Here is a 6,619-nt window from a genome sequence, read left to right as displayed (position 1 = left end):
GCATCTCTTGTTCTTGTACCTGAGAGGCCAGAATTCTGTGATACTCCCTGGCCAAGCCAGTATCTCTCCTCTTGCATCCCCAGCCTTGCTGCCTGGGGCAAGCACTCAGCCAGCCCTGTGGCTTGCAGGCACCATCGTCTCTCTGGGGACAGCACAGTCCCCTCTGTACCAGGACAGCTGGGGGACTTTCCAAAAGGAGCAAGGACTGCTGCCAGGCTCAAGGCTGCACACTCAAGGGCAGGAGCAGCGGCTCGAGCACAAGGCCACAGCACAGTAAAATCATCTCACTCCTCACTTCTCCTTTACAAACCTCTCCTGGAGAGTTTAGCCAGACCCAGACCTGGGTCAGAGGCAGGGTGGTTGTTTCCCTCTAGGAGCAGGTCCAGGGGACAGCAGCCATGTGTCCCCCAGCTGCAAGCCTCGGAAATACCTGTGCTTGGCTGCCTGTTCCTATAAATGCATCAAGGAGAGCATCTGCCTGTCCCCATGACAGCCTAGGAGATGTTCCTGCCACCTCCTGTCCCAGTGTGGCTCATGCCATGCCAGACACAGATTAAACCCCACACTGGGTGCTGGCTGTGATGCTCCTCACAGGTGGGTACCGTTCCTGAGCATCCCCCTCTGCCAGCTGCGGTGCTTTGGGCACTGTCACCTGTGGTAGAGGCATTTGGGAATGGTGTCATGTCATCCATCATGACAGCTCCACCTCGGCGCTGCCCTGGCGCTGCCTCCAGCCCTGAACCCCGCACAGCAGGTCTCTGTGGCGTTCAAGGAATGAAGAAGAACTCCACAGGGCAGGGCAGCTTTTTCCTCCTGGCTATCTCTGCCCAGGGTTGTTTCTCTCCCACGAGGCTGGACATGCCAGCCTGCCCCAGCTTGCAGTGTGTCTGAGATGTTCCTGAGTGGCCCTGAGAGCAGCAAGATGCCACACTGAGAGCGGCAGGTGTCCCAGACGTGCCCCAAGATGTGGTCTGGCTTTCCTGTCTTCTGGGTGCTTGACTTGGGGCTGCAAAAACAGGACAAAGAGGTTATGATAGGCAACAACGAGACACAGGAGGAAGGAGAAAGGGTTGAGAAAGCACCTTCTTGACTCCTGCACCTACTCTAGGTACCTAAAGTGACATTACACATCACAATCCCAGGATTGTTACTCCTGAGGGCTTGCTGGGGGAAACTGAGGCAGGGTGCAGGGGAACATGTTTGGGTTTTTCCACCTTTTTTTTTTTCAGCCTTGGTGTTATTTCCAGGATTCCCAGCCTGGCCCTGGACACACGCTGCCCTTGAGCGGCGCCTGAAGTGCTTGGCTTGGCCACAGCACAAGTGGTTTATGCCAAAAATACAACTGGCAGGGGTGACCCCCTGGGAAGGAGAGGGGGTGGCAGGATCCTGCAGGCACCTTTGCAAGCTGAGGCGGGTTTGTGGCAGTCACACGAGGCTTGGTGGGGACCTGGGGCACGTGTGGCTTTAGCAGCATCAGCAGTGATGGGGTTGGTGTGCTGCATCCCCAGTTGGCTTCTCGAGGTGGGATGAAGTGACCCTGCCAGGGCACCCCGTGGCACCCAGCACCTCCATTCCTTTCCCCATCTCCATCCCTGCCTTCATGCCCACGCCAGCCCGGGACCACGAGCTGTGTCTCGCTGCCACGAGGGGGCACGGTGGCCACACGCACGGGGAGGCCACCCTAAAGGACGCTTCATGTCCCGAAAGGACGCCCGGTGTCCCGCCGCTCTTCAGGCACTCGCCGCTGGCCTTCAGCTTGTTGCTGTCCCCTGCCTGGCACCCGGCCGGGCTGCACCCTGCTCCCCCTACCCAGCGACACATCCTGCCTCTTTCATGTCTCCTGTTGAATGACAGCCGCGTCCTTGGTCCTGGCTGTTTGTCTGGCTGGCGGGGACAGGCTCCTGTCCCCTATGATCAGCTGTGTCTCCAGGGCTTGTCCCTGGCCCCATCCTGCCCTGGCCCTCTTCCAGGCAGTGGGGAGGAGCAGGGGACAGCAGGAACGAGCCTGGCTCCACTTTATGTTGCATTTACCCTCTTCTGTGTCTTCCATCCTTGCTGTGATAGAAGATGTCCCCTGCCTTCTCCATCCCACCTTTTCCATGGGACTGTCCCAGCACAGGGTCCTGTTTGCTGCCACACTCCGAGGTCAGCTCCAGATTCATGCTACATGGGCATGTCCCCAGTGCCACCCCCAAGCTCAGGGTGGGGGATTGCCTGTGGTCCTGGCCTCGTGGTTGCCATGAAGCCCCACCACCTTGCGTGGGAAGCACAATTCCCATCAGTGACAGCACAACCTCTCTTCTCTTCCCAGGTCAGAGCCATTTCCAGCACTTCTTGCAAGCACTGGTGCACCTTGACCACCTTCCAGAAGCATTATGATCATCAACCCCCCCCCAAAATTCTTCCTCCTGCCTCAGCTGGAGGACACCTACTCTACTTCCTGGCCTCAACCCTCTTAAGCAACTTCAGGCTGACAACATGCTTCGTTCTGCAATCACCTTCCCCAGCAGGATGGAGGTGTGGGATGGGAACCAGGTCACAGCTGCTGTGACCTACTGCCCTCTTCCCTAGGAGCAGAGGGAGCAGGATGTCACCTGGAGCATGTTCCAGTTGGCTTCCCCTGGCATCTGTCTTGTGGCCAAGAGGGAGACGCATTTCCCCTGTCCCCATCACCCCAATGCTGAGGTACAGACTCTGTGAAGGGTATGAAGAGATGGGAGATGGGAGGTCGATGTTGGGCTGGCAAAGCAAGGCTGGCATGGGTACCACACATGCCCCAGGAGAGCACTAGGCATTAGTGGAGAGGGAATCACTTTGGAGTATCACTAACATTTCATAGCCACACCAAAGGAGCAAGGTCCCTGCAGCCCAAAATCAGATCAGGTTTGGGGAGCTGTGATGCAGAAAGCCTGGCTGGCAAAGGCTGTGCAGGCACAGTGACACAAGGTCCTCACCAGGGCAGAAGGTGAAACCTCCCAAAGCCATGAATGTGGCTGGAAACAGAGCTGTGTTTTGTAAATACCTGCAGATAGTGCACAACCTGAAAAAACAAGTCAGAGGCAGGAATATTCTGAAGACAAAGGGGTTTGGAAAGAGCCAGACCCAGGGTCAGTGCTTGGCTGGATGCTCCATGCTGCCAGCAAGGCTGTCCTGGGGAGCAGTCCTGGTACTCCCCAGAGGAGTTGCTCCAGCCACAGCATCCCAGGACCAAGGAGGTCCTGCCCAGCCGCTGGGGAAAGGTTTGGGCCGTGCCCACCATCCAGCTGAGGTGTGTGGAAACCCCCTACAGATGGAGGATCAAAGCCTGGGGCTCAGGCTGATTCCACCAATATGGCATCAGATGCAGCAGACAATGGGCACCAAAGGTCACCTGTGATTTACAGCTGGAAAACGTAAGGAAAGATCAAAAAAAGTCCTTTGTCAATTAAGTTGGAAACAAGGAATGGAAAATGCTGGGGAAGAAGAGGAAGAAAATCCCAGAGCAAGGAGCTAAGGTGGCTCCATGGAGGCTGTGGCTCAGGTTGGCTGTGCCATGGGAAGTGCCTCCAGGCTGGGCTTTTTTAGACTCAGTTTCCCGTGCCTTAGGTTTGGGAAAGGATCACAGGGATGTTGTTGGGTGCAGGACAGGCTTCCTGGAGCTGAGGCTGGCTTAGCTGAATCACTGTGCTCCCTAGAGAAGAAAGCCACAAGAACAGAGTTCCCGCTATGGTAACAAAGTTCAATCAGAACCAAGAGAACTGCACAAGTTCAGTAGTAGGACACAAATATTTGGTGCCAGGAGTAATCAATCACTGTCCTCTGCAAGATGCTTTGGGTCAAAATGAGAGTTAATTCCAGGTGGTGCAACAGCCTTTGTCACCCCTGAACTGTCTCCAGCCTCAGGCACCAATGGGCTCCAGTGTCTCACATCTTCACCCACGTCCATTCAAGGGCTCTTTGAGGACATTGTGTGGGAGACAAGGAACCCTTTAGTCCAGCATCCCCTTTCCTGTGGGTTTGACAGCCCATGGTGGGTACCCACCCCTCAAGTGACATTGAAGGAGGCTTCAGCCCCATGGTCCCCTCTCCTCAGACAACTGCTCCCAGGGAAGGACTGTACCTCATGGCCTGTGTGAGGAAGGAAGAGCTGGCACAAATATCCATCAGCACTGAACAGGCAAAGTGCCCTGTTAGGCGCTCGCCTGGGTGGTGTTTCCTGAGGAGATAATAGCCCTGGAAGAAGGACTTGCTGTTTTGAAGAAGATTAAGTACCTGTGGCAGCAGCATGTGGATGAATCACAACCCTCATGGGCTTAGAGCCCCTGGAAATGGCTTATGGCACTTTGAAAACAATGTCATGAATCTTCTGCAGATCAGATTAGGGAGTGGAACAATTATCTCAAAACCTGTTAGTCATGGGAGGCTCCAGGAGCTGGAGGAACAGCCTAGGGCAAGGGGAGCACTTGGAAGATGTGGTGTGTGTGTGTGTCCCCCCTCCCAGGGACCTGCTTGAGCAGCCCCAGGAAGGGTGTGGGAGGTGGCTGTGGTTGAACCAGCCCCGCTTCCCCTGCGAAAGGTGAGCTGTTATTAACAGAACGGTATGGAAGAGCTCAAGTAGGTCAAAAGGTAATGGGGCTATCACCGGCATTTCCCAACAACACGGTGTGGCTGGGAGGCACCCTCGGGATTGGGCAATGGGCAGATGAACAAGGCCAGGCACTGTCTTCAAGGGAATAGCCACCAAAGTCACCCTGACTGCACACCAGCCTTTTGGGGCAAAGCTGGGGAGCAGCCAGAGACAGCAAATGATGCTGCTGGTCCAGCCCCACCACGCTGGACCTGTGGTGAGAAAACCCACAGAAAGCCCTGACTGCTATGACAAAGAACACCACAGCTATCTACAAGCCCATCTTGAGGTGTCCCACAAGGAGGGCATCCCAAGACCGTGTGTAAGGAGATCTGGAAGGGATGGATGGATGGACGGACAGATGGACATCCAACCCAGCTCTCAAGGTGTTGTGGAAATTCCTGTTGCAATTTGGGAATGGCCACATCTACCATCTCTGTGAAACACCATCATGGGTACAGACTTTGCATTCTGGCTTTCCCTGCAAAGCACCATATCCCTGCCCCCGCTCCCTTGCATACCCCAGCACCTGCAGCTCAGCCAGAACAGTGAGGGATGGTCTCTCATGGAAAACATCCTTTCTCCAACAGGATTTTTCAAGCCCCAGTGAAGTGATGTGTGATGAAGGTTTAACTGGGTCCTGTTCAGAGCCCAAGTACCCTGAGGCTCTGCCTTGTGGCCACCTCTATTGTTTTCACCAGGTTCAGTAGCCCAGGGCCACAAGCAAGCAGATTCCTGTGGGAGAGCCCGCGGCCATGCTGTTAGGAGCATTCCTCCTCCTCCTCTACCTTGCCGGCATTCCCAACATTCCCTTGAGCACTTCAAACTCAGCTGGGTGACACCACCACACCCCAGCCAAACCACCCCAGCCTGTTTGACACTGTACTTCTGCAGCCGTTGTCATCCCCACTGATGAAATGTGTTTTTCTGCCAGTACCAGGGAGGCTGTTTCCAATAAGGATGGCACAGGCATCCCTGGCATGTGCCACCACCATGACAGGGCTTGTGAGGTCTGGTGGGGTGGCCAGTGCTGATGGCAGCACAGCTGGCAGGGCCCGGCTCCGCCGGGAAGGGAGAGTCGTGTTGATGATGGCACACGAGAGCCCACGCAGAGAGTGCCGAGAGTCAGGCCCACGGCAGGGACGCACGAAGAATCACCGAGTACGGAGACTTGGTGAAATATTAAAGCAGGTGCTTAATAAAGCGAACCCAGAGGCAGCAATTACCCTGTGTAATTAACCTGAGAAGGAGAGGACTTTGCCCCCCAGCCAGGTGGTGCAGGAGAGCTCCTGCCAGCAGCCGCTGGAGTTGGCACGGACCTGGCACACAGCACTGCACAGAAGGGCTTCCCCAGGCTTTGCTGGGGCAAGCCAGGACCTGACCTTCCAGCATGGCTCGCCCTGCTGCAGCCCCAGAATTACACCAGGTAGGTGAGTGGCAGAGTGCTGCCTGCTCCGGGTGCTGAGAAATGGTTTGGGATCCCCCTGGAGTCATTGCCCCAAGTCACAGGGAGCAGCTGGGAGAGATTCCCACCTCACCTGCCTGCTCTGGGCACTGAGAAACTGAGGAACTGGTGGCTGGCCAAGGCACCAGTACCTGGGCAGCCCAATGCCCATATAGTGCTCCCCCAGCAGGGTCTGAGGGCACCACCCTGTGCAGGGAGACCTGATGGAGGGGTGGCCCTGGCGGTGGCCATGCCCTATGTTTCCCCTGTCCCAGCAGGGCATGGGTGGTGGTGGCACTGGCTCTGGCTTGGGCAATCTCCCTCCTGCTAAGCCACCTTGGATGCAATGCCACTTCCTGCCAGGAAGCTCTGTCTGGCCAGGTACTGAGCAAAGCTGTGCTGGGCCAAACCAAGCCAAGCTGAGCTGAGTTGAACCAAGCTGAGCTGAACTGGGCTTACCTGAGTGGCGGCACAACGTCACAAGCTGTGTCAAGCCAAGCTGAGCTGAGCTGTGCCGTAGGTGCATCTCAAGGTACATCTCAAGCCATACTGAACCAAGCTGAACCACT

This window comes from Coloeus monedula, assembly GCF_965178545.1.
Source record: "Coloeus monedula genome assembly, chromosome: 13".
In the NCBI taxonomy this organism is placed as follows: domain Eukaryota; kingdom Metazoa; phylum Chordata; class Aves; order Passeriformes; family Corvidae; genus Coloeus; species Coloeus monedula.
This window is presented reverse-complemented; position numbering follows the sequence as displayed.